Consider the following 14,470-nt stretch of genomic DNA (forward strand, 5'->3'; position numbering starts at 1 on the left):
TCTATACGAATATAATTCTGAAGTTGTTATACACAAAGTGTTCAATTAGGATAATGACAAAGAATAAAATTCAAACATTCACTTCTAAATTCAAATGTGCTTTGGCGCTGAGCCAGAGACAGATGCGCTCCGCGCTTGTCATGAAACTATCCAGTGTTTTCAACCACATAAGGTTTATTTTAGGTTTCATACATTTAAACACACATTTGAATGAAGTACCAGGTTACAAAAAAAAAAACAAAAAACAAAAAAAAACAAGACATTTATAGTTTGTCAAAATCAAATTCCATACACAGATGTAAATGGAAGATGCAATAATAACGCTTTCGATTGCAAACTCATTCACTTCCTCATATTTTACAATCGGAATATATATTATAAAATTGATGATATAGTTAACATTTTTTTTTTAATATTTTGAATAAAAAAGGAAAAACAATATTAACACGTTACCTATCTGTCAGCTGCATGATGCGTCTCCAAGGAAACAAATTCTAAAATAATGTTAGATAATGATAATGATAAGATAACGGTTGCCTTAAACTCACGCTGGGGGCTCAGCTAGAATATAGAGCTCTCCTAAAATAGATAAATTACAATATACATTTAGTTTGCAATTTTGATTACTTTTATAAGATCCCATGAGTCCTAAAAAATGCAATTTCCACTTCTGAAGTGCTTCTTTTATAAAGATCAGCGCTTTCTCACATAACGCAGTGAAGCAGCCCCTGTATAGAGTAAATTATTGATTATCGAGCCATCAATATAAACCAATTCAGCACCACCTCCACAGACAGCACCTGGTAACATCATACTTAAGAAGATATACCTTAAGCAACCTCCTAAGGTATAGTTCGGGGAACACGCCTAGAAAAGGTATATCTTCAGTTAAGGTATAACTTTAGAGTCTTCGTAGCACGCTAAGAGACAACGTTGTCAGGAAATCAAGTAAAGGTTAATTAATGTCATATAATTTGACATTTTTACAACAGGACAAGGTTAGTTAAGGTTGTACAATGTGATGTGGTGCATCTCCCAAAAAACTAATGATCTTGAAAAATATAAATAAAAAAATATAATATTTTGAAAATGATTATTAAAGGATTAGTTCACTTTCAAATAAAATTTTCCTGATAATTTACTCACCCCCATGTCATCCAAGATGTCCATGTCCTTCTTTCTTCAGTCGAAAAGAAATGAAAGTTTTTGATGAAAACATTCCAGGATTATTCTCCTTATAGTGGACTTCAATGGCCTCCAAATGGTTGAAGGTCAAAATTACAGTTTCAGTGCAGCTTCAAAGGGCTTCAAAAGATACCAGATGAGGAATAAGGGTCTTATCTAGCGAAACAATCTGAAAAAGTCATTTTCAAAAAAAAAAAAATGTAAATGTATATGCTGAAACTGTAATTTTGACCTTCAACCATTTGGAGGCCATTGAAGTCCACTATAAGGTGAATAATCCTGGAATGTTTTTATCAAAAACCTTTGACTTAAAGGGATAGTTCACCCAAAAATGAAAATTTGATGTTTATCTGCTTACCCCCAGCGCATCCAAGATGTTAGGTGACTTTGTTGCTTCAGTAGAACACAAATGATGATTTTTAACTCCAACCGTTGCCGTCTGTCAGTCCAATAATGCTAGTGGATGGGAACTTCTACTATAAGAGTAAATAAAACTTGCATGACAAGTCCAAATTAAACCCTGCGGATTGTGACGACACACTGATGTCCTAAGACACGAAACGATCGGTTTGTGCGATAAACCGAACAGTATTTATATCATTTTTTAACTCTAATACACCACTATGTCCAACCGCGTTCAGCATTCGCTTAGTGAGGTCTGATCGCGCTCTGACAGCGGCAGTGGTGTCTCGCGCATATACTTCAATGAGAGCGAGACATCACATGATCCGCAGGGTTTAATTTGGACTTGTCTATGCAAGTTTTATTTACTCTTATAGTAGAAGTTCCCATCCACTAGCATTATTTGACTGACAGACGCAACGGTTGGAGTTAAAAATCATCATTTGTGTTCTACTGAAGAAACAAAGTCACCTACATCTTGGATGCGCTGGGGGTAAGCAGATTAAACATCAAATTTTCATTTTTGGGTGAACTATCCCTTTAAGAAAGAAGGACATGGACATCTTGGATGACATGAGGGTTTTTGACATGAGTAAATTAACAGGAAAATTTTATTTGAAAGTGAACTAATCCTTTAAGATGTATGCCCTCACATATATTCAAGGTGTAAGCTGAATATATTATGTTTTACTTTAAATTAAACTTAATGAAAATATCATTAAAAAAACTTTTACTGAAAGTGGTGAAAAAAGTTTTTCAAAACCAACATGAATACAAATATTACATTTCTGAATACCAGGCTTATATGTTTTAGATTTTGAAAAGATTTAGATGTCATTGACACTAAAAGTTGGTTGGCAATCCAATAAGCCCATTGAACATGGTTCTGGCCCTTTAAAGCTTGAATAATTTATTCTGATTCTAATAGTCTGGCTACAAAAAAAGGAAAAGACACTGTACATTTCAAAAGCCATAATAATAGATTAATATCTCTGCGCAGAATGCAATTTACTGTCGACAGTGTTTTGAGCAGCACCCTTTGTTGGCAGAGTCAATCGCATTTGACAAGCACACACATTCAGGCAGCACTGAAACAAATGACTTCAGACAGCTCTGTGAAAGTTCCAACATACAGGAACGCACAATGAAATATTCAATAACTTTCCCTTTCTCCATATCATAGGATTTTACAACCCATTCTGCCCTTATCATCAACTCCTCATATTGTATAATCATCAGCATTTAAGCACACAATCTGTCATGATTTTGCTCTTCAAAGGGAATCGCAAAGAACACGCCAGGCTTATTGTCATTAAAGTAGGCCCTGAGTTCAATTGTATTTGAGCGGTGGGGAATTTGATCATCTGTAATAGGTTTGAGTACCACTGCCGTATTTAGCATCCTCTCTGTCTTGTTGTAAGTATAAATGGAGGAGTAAATGTATACACTGCAGTACAGGACAATGGAAAATAATGTTTTGAGAGACAGTGCTTTTGGGATAGTCTGTCACTTTTGCCCTATTTATAATGAAATCATTCACTCAGACAGCCATCTACGCTGGTTACAAAATAAATGGAAGTCAATAAAGGGAAATCAGTGGGAAGTTTATCGCTGCTCAGCCAGCGTGGAAACACTGACTGTGGGATATTCAGATATGAGTTTGACCCAGTCAGTGGAAAAGTTTGCTATGTTTTTATTTTTTGTTTTTTTTCCACTGCCCTCTAAAACCTTCATTTTATCTCTAGGCAAGCAAATTCTACCAGTTTCACAAAAGTCTATGATTCAGAACACAGGGGGAATCAGGCTACAGAGGTGGAAAAATTTATCAAAAATGTATGTATTATGGAATAATTTTGGATTAATCTGTTTTATATGAGGTATTCACATATGTTTCAACCATTCCTTACAGACAGGGCCTAAAATTAACAGTCGCCAAGCGCCAAAGGTGAGTAAAAATTGGTGTTGGCAAGTATGAAACTGTCAGTCGCCAGATGGCCGGTAACATTTTTATGAATTCTAACAATGCAATGTTGTGAGAACATTAACGCGAACGACGCTTTATAAAGTTGACGGCCAATGCTGCATCATCACTAAAGTTTAAGCCTTTCCACTGTAAATATTCAAGCGCTAGAACACGCGAAAGGGAATTTGTTACTCACGCGCTATGTGGGAAGTTCAACATCAGAAACATCCGAAGCGCTTGAACGGACAAAAACGCTAATGTCAAAAAATGCCCGTCTCGGGGGAGTATCCTAGTAAACAGGCAGTTATGTCTTCAGTTGGAAAGAAAATTAATGATCCGTACATGTGCATTCTCTCTTAAAGTGACAGCATCGTATTAATCCCGCTGCTGTGCTGTCTGAGTTTTGAATGTTAACCAAACAACAAAGGGAAAAAAAAAATCACTAACTGCTCTTGAACTTTAAAAAGTATATGAAGACTATGCAGTGTTATTTATTTTATTAGCCTAGGCTACTTTATTAAATTTCTGTACCTGACAACTACTGATAGATCTGCATCAAAAAAGCCCTGCTTATTTAATTTGTATCTTTGTTGCATTGTACAGGTGCTGGTCATATAATTAGAATATCATCAAAAAGTTGATTTATTTCACTAATTCCATTCAAAAAGTGAAACTTGTATATTATATTCATTCATTACACACAGACTGATATATTTCAAATGTTTATTTCTTTTAATTTTGATGATTATAACTGACAACTAAGGAAAATCCCAAGTTATCTCAGAAAATTAGAATATTGTGAAAAGGTTCAATATTGAAGACACCTGGTGCCACACTCTAATCAGCTAATTAACTCAAAACACCTGCAAAGGCCTTTAAATGGTCTCTCAGTCTAGTTCTGTAAGCTACACAATCATGGAGAAGACTGCTGACTTGACAGTTGTCCAAAAGACGACCATTGACACCTTGAACAAGTAGGGCAAGACACAAAAGGTCATTGCAAAAGAGGCTGGCTGTTCACAGAGCTCTGTGTCCAAGCACATTAATAGAGAGGCGAAGGGAAGGAAAAGATGTGGTAGAAAAAAAGTGTACAAGAAATAGGGATAACCGCACCCTGGAGAGGATTGTGAAACAAAACCCATTCAAAAATGTGGGGGAGATTCACAAAGAGTGGACTGCAGCTGGAGTCAGTGCTTCAAGAAGCACTACGCACAGACGTATGCAAGACATGGGTTTCAGCTGTCGCATTCCTTGTGTCAAGCCACTCTTGAACAACAGACAGCGTCAGAAGCGTCTCGCCTGGGCTAAAGACAAAAAGGACTGGACTGCTGCTGAGTGGTCCAAAGTTATGTTCTCTGATGAAAGTAAATTTTGCATTTCCTTTGGAAATCAGGGTCCCAGAGTCTGGAGGAAGAGAGGAGAGGCACACAATCCACGTTGCTTGAGGTCCAGTGTAAAGTTTCCACAGTCAGTGATGGTTTGGGGTGCCATGTCATCTGCTGCTGTTGGTCCACTGTGTTTTCTGAGGTCCAAAGTCAACGCAGCCACATACCAGGACGTTTTAGAACACTTCATGCTTCCTGCTGCTGACCAACTTTATGGAGATGCAGATTTCATTTTCCAACAGGACTTGGCACCTGCACACCTGGTTTAAGGACCATGGTATCCCTGTTCTTAATTGGCCAGCAAGCTCGCCTGACCTTAACCCCATAGAAAATCTATGGGGTATTGTGAAGAGGAAGATGCGATATGCCATACCCAACAATGCAGAAGAGCTGAAGGCCACTAGACCAACCTGGGCTCTCATAACACCTGAGCAGTGCCACAGACTGATGGACTCCATGCCACACCGCATTGCTGCAGTAATTCAGGCAAAAGGAGCCCCAACTAAGTATTGAGTGCTGTACATGCTCATACTTTTCATGTACATACTTTCAGTTGGCCAAGATTTCTAAAAATCCTTTCTTTGTATTGGTCTTAAGTAATATTCTAATTTTCTGAGATACTGAATTTGGGATTTTCCTTAGTTGTCAGTTATAATCATCAAAATTAAAAGAAATGAATATAATATACAAGTTTCACTTTTTGAATGGAATTAGTGAAATAAATCAACTTTTTGATGATATTCTAATTATATGACCAGCATCTGTATATATTTGTGCTATTGCTTGTAATTTGATCATTTGTTTATATTTTATGATTGACTGTTTACTTGCCTTTAAAAATGCAGGCTACTAAAATTATATTTAGCAAGTTGTTTTAGCTGTGGTAGGCCTATCGAAATGGAAATAGAGGATTATGAATTTTCACTAGTATCTTAAATATTGGTGTCATAAATGCCTGTTTTTGTTTCATGGCTGGTAAAAAAGTTAGTTTTAGGCCCTGCTTACAGGTGTGATTCTCAAACCATCATATTCATACAACCATTTACTGCATCCAAAATTGAATGTTTACTTACTAAATAGTCAGCAAAAAAACAGTACAAAGAATAGTATGCCAGAATACATAGTTTTCGAAAAACAGTATAGGCGAAAAGTGCACAGATTTTTCACCTTTTCTCCAGTGCACATTTGATGGACACTTTACTATCCCTTGAGGCCATAGGAAAGATGAAAAGAATGATGCAGGGATGACATATTTTATAGGTCAAACCACGGAAAAGAGCACTTTAGCACTTCTGGTTCTAAAGTCAATGTGTCTTTTGGTTAAATGTTTGAAATAAGGTCAGTGGTTAAAACAAGCTCAAGAACATTCCACTGATTATCTCTGATAAATATAAAACCTTATATATCGCTTTAAAAACAAACAAACAAACAAAAACAGGTAAAATAAAATAAAAGGTTTTCTTCCTAGAACACGCAAGCTTATGCTCCATTTATTGAAAATGACTCATGTAAATGGCCCGGTGTCTCCACAATTAAAGATAAAAACCTCTTAACGTCATTGTGATATTTTCAATATATGTACATAAATAATTACACGTCCTGCGGCTATTCTGATGTTCAGTGCATCTGTAGGAATGAGGTTTCTGAGCCTTTCAAAGATTTAACTGAAATGAGAAGTGGTGGAGTGATTAATGGGACTCAATGAGGAAAAACAACATAATTCATTTGCTAATACTCCTCTGCAGGGGGAAAAGGCAAACCATTGTGCATTACTTTAACCAGCAGGAGGAAGATGTGCTTCCCACATTTGAGTAAAACAAATAAAGCTATTTTATAGAAAATATTTGGTTTATGGGTCAATGTCATATAAGAGTGAACACAATAAAGAAAATGAAATAAAAAAGGAAAAATATAACTCTTAGAAATGTACTCTTTGTACATGTTTTTTGTTCAATTTTCAAGAAAGGTTTAAATGAAATGGCTCTATAAATAAATGGATTCTCGATTTTATTAGATTCTCATTTTGATGAACCAATATCAATTTTTACATCCCAAGTATCTATCTTTTAGTTTTCAACTGATGCATGAACAAAACTCCACCAAACATTGTTTGTAGCGCACCTACCATCCAAAAAATCAAAGTAAGATTTGTGCTTTGTTACTTCTGATATGAACAAGTCAAAGCTTTCAAATTTTGTCATTTAAACGATAAATACTGTGTTTTGGCATTCTTTAATGTTTCCCAGTCTTGGGAAAAGTTACTTTTAAAAGTAATATGTTACAATATTCCATTACCCTAAAAAGTAATTGCTTAGTTACTTTTTATGGAAAGTAATGTGTTGCATTACTTTTGCGTTACTTTTTTTTTTAAACCAAGCATCTCTTCAGCTTTATTACTAGTTATACCACCAAATAAACATGAATGAACACGAGAAGGCATGTTGAAATATACAGTACAACTTAACGAAATATAATTTGTCTTGTGTATTCGCTCAATCAGTGTTTTAAACACTGAAAGACATCAACAAAACAGCTTGTAAATGTTGTCATGTACATTTACCTCAGAAAAGACCATATTCGATTTAGTGTTGTAGTCAAGACAACCTTGACCGAGACCAAGTCAAGACCAGAGTGTGTTGAGACCAACAATTCATCTGAAAGATAGACATGTACTGCCATTTAATGTCATCTGGTGTAACCATAAATTAATAACACACAGTGTGTGTATTGTGTATTATAATATATATAGTTATTGGAATAGGAGGGGGGTGGGTTTCTGAATGAACCTGAAATTTATAAGACTTATTGACCTTGACACAGTCATGAGGGTCTGCTTTATGATATATTTTTGTTGGCTTACACCACAAGTCTTTTAAATGTTAAGCAGTGACGCAGTTTTGTTAAAAAAAATTAAAATAAAAATCCTTTAAGAAATAATGATAGATTATGCCAAACTACTTAAGCTTTTATTTTCATGCATTTCATTCTTTTAACTTTAGTCTTTTTTCTTTATTCTGATATCAAGACAGTTGTAGAGTATAATCCTGACAGTTTTGACTTGATTATTGATAAATATCAGAATGACTTTCAATCAGAAATTAATCTTTGCATGCATGAATTGCATTTGTAATAAATTTTTGAACAAATTAATAGATTACACAATGCAATTATACAGCAATGCAGAAACTATCATTGCATTTGTTTCAGTCCATCTTAACCTTAATATTGAATGTTTTAACTATTTTCTAAATTGTACAGTAATAAGCTACATTAAGAATTTCTTAATCATCTGGAAACTCAATTACATTCCTGCAAAGTGTCCTTGGTATGCTGAAAACAACAGCCAGGCTTCTACCGACCACAATAAAATATACCCTGTAATTAAAAGAAGACTAAAAAAGAAAGCTCAATGTCTTTCCCATTTCTGAAGATATTCCTGGGCTCACACAACTGTAAATGGAGTTGCTGAAGGACAGGTCAGGTGATGTGAAAGCACTACTCTACACTGCTGGTTCCTCGGGGAGAAGCTGAGTCTGAGATGGCAAGTTACTCATCTGTGAACTGAAGTGTTAGTGTCCTGCCCTTGTCAGTGGCAAACACTACAGATGTTGTCCGTATCGTAACAGGGACTGGTAACAAAATAAAGTGGAAAAGGACTTACAGCTAAAGATCAAGAACTATTGATCTAAAAACCTTAAAAAAGAGCAAAATACACTAAACCCCTCTAAGAATATTACTGTAATTTATCCAAACCTTTCTTTCCAACATTGACAAAATCAAGTTTATTGTGGTCTCCAAAGACCTATACACCATTTTTTTCTTGACTGTATTTTCTGCACTCAAAAGATAAAAAAATTCCCTGGCTGAATTTAATTCAGTTGTGGACAGAGGTTCTACACTCTCTGCTTTTATTAAAATTAAACATTTTCTTAAAGGCATAGTTCACCCCAAAAAATGAAAATTCTGTCATCATTTACTCACTCTCAAGTTGTTCCAAACCTGTGTGGATTTCTTTCTTCTGCTGAATACAAAAGAAGATTTTTTTGAAGAATGTCAGTAAATAAACAGTTGATGTACCCCACTGATTTCAAAATCTATTCTTTGTTCTACTCTGATATTCTACTTCTTATGTTCTTATATTCCACTCTTCTTTTGTTTGTGTTCAGCATAAGAAAGAAATTCACACAGGTTTGGAAAAACTTGAGGGTGAGTAAATGATGACAGAATTTTCACTTTTGGGTGAACTATCCCTTTAATATTATTTATTAACTGAACGCTCGCACACACACAGCTGCATCGCAACGGACAGCGTTAAACTACCACATATCTCAAAGCACATAACATTACAATAATAATGAATGTAAACAGCTTAGAGAGCTTGTACCTGACTGCTGCAGATTAATTTCGGTGTTGATAATTCCGAGTCTGAGGACGTGAACAGCTGCTGTTTGTTTGCGGTGCTCTGTGAGCGAGGTCTGTCTTTATAAACACTGCATAGCATGGAATGTGCTGATGGCATATGATGTCTGCACGAACAGGGTAAAAGCATATGTTGACAGACAGGTAGGACATCGTATTATTTCATTATTTCATTTGGACTGAATATAATAATTGGATAACCATTGATATATATATATATATATATATATATATATATATATATATATATATATATATATATATATATATATATATATATATATATATATATATATGTCTTATTATAAGAAAGAAAGAAAGAAAAAAAAAAAAGAGTACACACAAGATGAATCATTAACAATAAGACCAGTAACATTCAATTTTGATTTCACACCAGCTTTAAATATGCTGAGACCACAAAACAAGGTCTGCGGGGCACAGCATGAATTCTACACTAACAGTTGTTTTCGAGGCTCAGTGTGGAGCATTGAGGCTCAGGATTTAAGACTAAATCCTGCTTTTATAACAAATGTCATATGTACCCTTTGTTCTTTTTGTAAATCTGGCAGGTTGCAGCGCTTGAGATTTTAGAGAGGATGATGCTTACTGTTGGCTCTAAAAAAAAGGAGGATTGTCAGAAAGCTTCAGAATATGAAACACCTGCTTGTAGTTTAGCCTCCTTCCCTGGTGCCTGCATTTATTGGCAGCTCACTAGAAGAGTTGTGGGCCCATTCTGTCACCTTCAAGAGCACTGCTCTTATACCCTCATCCATTCCTCAGTTTCTCTACATCGCTTAGAGCCAAAAGCTAATACATGAACCATTTACTTTGGTTTTTAAAAAGCACAAAGTGTATTTGTTTGTTTGTACATTCAGCATTACAGCGATTTTGTCACAGAGACTCATGAGGCCACTTGTTTCCTCTGAGCTATAAAGCAATCATCTGTACAGTCTTGTGATTGCGCCTTCACGGTAGACTCTGCTGTGATCCCTACAAAATATCATCATAACCATATCAATATGGGGTGAAAGAGACCGATCTGTCTTGTTTATTTGATGTTATAAAGAGAGGCAGAAAATTACCCGATGGCCTATAAAGTTCCTTCTATCCTCAAAAACAAGAAAAGCAAAACTTCAAGCAAAAAAGTTGACTTTCGTAACTGTAGGTTCATTCACATTTAAGAATCAAAGTAAAAGTTACACTACTTTTTAAAAATCTTTTGAAAGAAGTATATTATGCTTACCAAGGCTGCATTTATTTAATAATAAAAAATAAATAAAAAAATATTTGATGCACAAAAAAACATTGGAAATTTGGTTGGAAATTGCGCTGCTTAATTTTTATTTTTTTTAATTTTAATTTTTATTTTTTTTTGTGGAAATCATGATATATTTTGTTTTTCTGGATTATTTGATGATTAAAACTTTCAAAAGAACAACATCTATTTGAAATAGAAATCTTTTTGTAATTATAAATATCTTCACTCTCAATTTTGATCAATTCAATCTGTCCTTACTGTATAAAAGTTTCAATGTATAAAAAAAAAAAAAAAAAAAAGTGTACTGACTTCTAACTTTTAAATGATAGTGTAACTGCTAAAAATATATAATTGTCGGTCTTGTCAAATCTTATTTACCCTTAAATGCATGAATGTCCAATCATTATTACATATATGGGTCTTTTTGCCGACCCGGATCTATATCTAACATAGATGGATCTCTTCCTGTCGTGATAATATAAAACTCTCCTGATATTAGAGTAACAATTGCAGAAGAATAAAATAAAGCACCTTTGTTACCCTTTGGAGCTTGGAAGGGTTCAGTTTGAGCAGATGTTCTATATCATCATCACTGTCCTTGTCAGAGCATATTTCCCAGTACATTCAGCATCTAAAAAAATCAATATTTTGATATCTGACAGCTTCTTCACCAGATCCATTATCAAGTGACAGTGACATTAATATTTGATTGCATTCAATACTTGCTCTGCAGTAAATCGCTGAGCCATTTCAAGTTTTGCTGATGATATTTCCTATTCTTTTGTTTTCGGCCTGCAGTGACTATGAGTGAAACATCACTTTATGTATCAGACATTGCCACCTTGTGGAATAAAGGTGAACTGCACTTATTCAGTCATCAAAGATTGAAGTATTGTTGTGCGAAAAAAAAAACTTTTTTTACACACCTCGGGTCGTTAGTGACCCTATACAATTTTTACTAAGAAATAATGGGAAAAGACGCATTCTTTTATAATTGTATTATTTTTCCTTGTTATATTGATTATAATGAATTGATTATATATTAATTATAATCTAACTTAAAAAAAAATGAATGAGGAGTAGGGTAGTGAATGACATCAAATGTCACAAAAGACCTGAGGTAGGTGTTTAAGGGTTAAAACAAAATGTCAGAAACAAATTCAGCGACTATTTTTTTGTCCCAGAAACACTAATTTAAGGTTGCTTGACCTTTGTTATAATCATACTATGAAAATGTTGTTGAGTTTGCTTTGAAGAATGAGCAGCTCAGCAGCTTACGATGGATCTGATATACAGTATTCTGACATGACAGACTCACTGCAGTCAAATTGTACAACCTGACAAGCAACAATTGCAAACGACAAAAAAAAAAAAAAAAAAAAAAAAAAATGTAAATGAACTCTGGTTTAGTTTAGTTCATACCCTTTTCCTAATTTAATGTTACTCTTCATTTTCACAACTGTCCTTCAGATCCACAAGCAGTATAATGAACCCATGACTGTGGGGTTTCAGAAAATGTGGTTGTTATTTTAATGATTCACTGGTAGAGGCCAATTGCAATGCAAATGTCTCATCATTAAAGCAACTGTTTTGCGTAAACTCATGTGAAACAGCATCTTTTAGTGTTTTAATTGTATCAGATGAATGGATTGGTTGACAATTTGAGTACTTTTGCAAAGCTCATTAGCCTGACTGTTTGCTAAGGTAAACTGGTGCTTTAGCTAATGTTGCTGCACTCCACAGGTAATACCAGTTCTGATTAAAATTGACTTGTTGGGAAATAAAATGTACTTTCAGTAAATTAGAACTCAGTCGGGTAACTAAAATTGGAATCTTGTAACATGGATTTACCCAGCTTGATTCCGGTGTTACATGTCACTGAATTCAAAATGAGTCCAAACTCTAGGTTAATGACTGAAAAATGGAGCTGATGACCAAGTGTATATGGCAGGGCATATCTCTTAAAACTTAAAATTATAAAAAAAACAATAGTGAAGTTTGGCTTAGATATAGTAGCAGTCATTCCCAAATAATATGAATTGTGTTTAGATCGTTTACATTCAATAATGGAGATTTTATCTTACAGTGAAGGTACAGACATAGAAAAGATGAAATCTAAACATGGCATTTTAGCTTCTGGAACTTACCACTCTTCATTTTAAAGATCTTTTCTAGTGTATTTATTTTATATTCACGAGGTGAGTGGACTGTGTAGCATGTGATATGACCAAAATCTTGGTATGAGTAATTTTATGTGATGGTAATGTACTGATGTGAAAAAGTAGTGCTGTCAAATCGATTAATTGCAACAAACATAAAAGTTTTGTAAATATATAATGTGTATGCGTGTGTATATAATGTGTTTGTGTGTGTGTATATATATATATATATATATATATATATATATACACACACACACACACACAAACTTATGTTAGATGCGATTAATCGCAATTAATCGATTTGACAGCACTAAAAAAAAGTGTTTAATTGTATTAAACGCTTGTAGTGCACTTACTTCAAATCTGAAAAGTATATTATAAAACTCTACTTACAGATAAAATATAATTTTAAGAAATTAAAGGGCAATGCTGACTGTGATGCTGACGCAGGAGCCGGCCAATAATGAGTCGGCTTTCTGACGCAGAACAGGAAAGCACTGAACTGCATTCACTACGTCAACTGCGTATGACAAAAGTTCAAATTGTTAAATAAATTTGTTATTTTTGTTTTGTTTCTGTGCACAAAAAGTATTCTCATCGCTTCATAACATTAAGACTGAACCACTGTAATCACGTTGACTTTTTTAACGAAGTATTTTCTGTATCTTTCTTGACCTCAAAAGATGCAGTGACGTTGCTGCCTATGTGTGCTTCAGAAACACTTGGATTTCATCAAAATATCTTAATTTGTTTTCTGAAGATGAATGTCTTATGGTTTGGGACGACATGAGGGTGAGTACTTAATGACAAAAAATTCATTTTTGGGTGAACTAACACTTTAAGTCCTACTTAAGTACAAAAAAATCTAAATTTCAGCTATTTGCATTTGAAAAATACTGGGTTGTTTCAACCCATGTTTGGGTCAAATATGAACAAACTCAACCGTTTGGTTTAAAAATGTAATTAAATTGAAACCAACAGTTTGTTCATATTTGACCCAACCATTACTTAACCTTACTCAAATAAATACTGAGTAATATTAATTAACTACATGTACTTACTATAGAGTATTGGTTAGTGTTTGGTTTAGGGTTAGTTACTTGTGATTATGCATAATCTACTGTTATTACATAGTAATTACATGTAATAACGTGTAACTATGTCACTTTTATTTTCCGTGATAAATACTCTTTTTAAATGTATGCTAAAGTGTACTTTTTATCATAATATAGTTATTTTTGTTGGAAAAAGCAAACCCAAAATTGATAGTCCAGTAAGGTAGTGCTAATGTCTGTCCTATATACTACATGCACATGAAAACTCGGTGAATTTATTATTTTACAAAAGAAAGTTTCTGTCACAATTACATTGAGGTTATTTTGTCTTAATTTAATTTTCTTGGACTTTTAGTTTGCTCGTCATTGTTTCCCGTTTCCTTTGTTCTAGTTTCCTGCCAGTCATTAGTTGCCAAGGTCATTCATTTAACAATCATACCTGTTTGTATTTGAGTTCATCACCATGTCTTTAAGCTCTTCTGTTTCTTCAGTTGATTGTCTGGTATTGTTTGTTCTATTCATGCTGTTACGTTCCCTCTCGTCTGTGGATTACCTTGGTTTGTTGTTCAGAATAAATACCATTTGTTATTAGAAGCATTTTGGACTCTTTTCATCATCATTGGACTTTAATACATGACAGT

General features: G+C 34.3%; 1 protein-coding gene across 6 annotated transcripts in view; it reads right to left on the bottom strand.

Annotated features, from left to right (window-relative positions):
• sgcd (sarcoglycan, delta (dystrophin-associated glycoprotein)) overlaps positions 1-14,470 on the bottom strand; it is a 258,141-nt gene that overhangs the window by 113,488 nt on the left and 130,183 nt on the right. Inside the window, exon 2 of one of the 6 annotated variants that reach the window (XM_048165457.1) lies at positions 14,269-14,382. The exons of the other annotated variants lie outside the window; for them this stretch is intronic. The gene's annotated coding sequence lies outside the window, so the exon portion shown is untranslated. The remainder of the gene's footprint in view (positions 1-14,268; positions 14,383-14,470) is intronic. 6 annotated transcript variants of the gene reach the window in all.

This window comes from Megalobrama amblycephala, linkage group LG18, assembly GCF_018812025.1.
Source record: "Megalobrama amblycephala isolate DHTTF-2021 linkage group LG18, ASM1881202v1, whole genome shotgun sequence".
Taxonomy (NCBI): Eukaryota; Metazoa; Chordata; class Actinopteri; order Cypriniformes; family Xenocyprididae; genus Megalobrama; species Megalobrama amblycephala.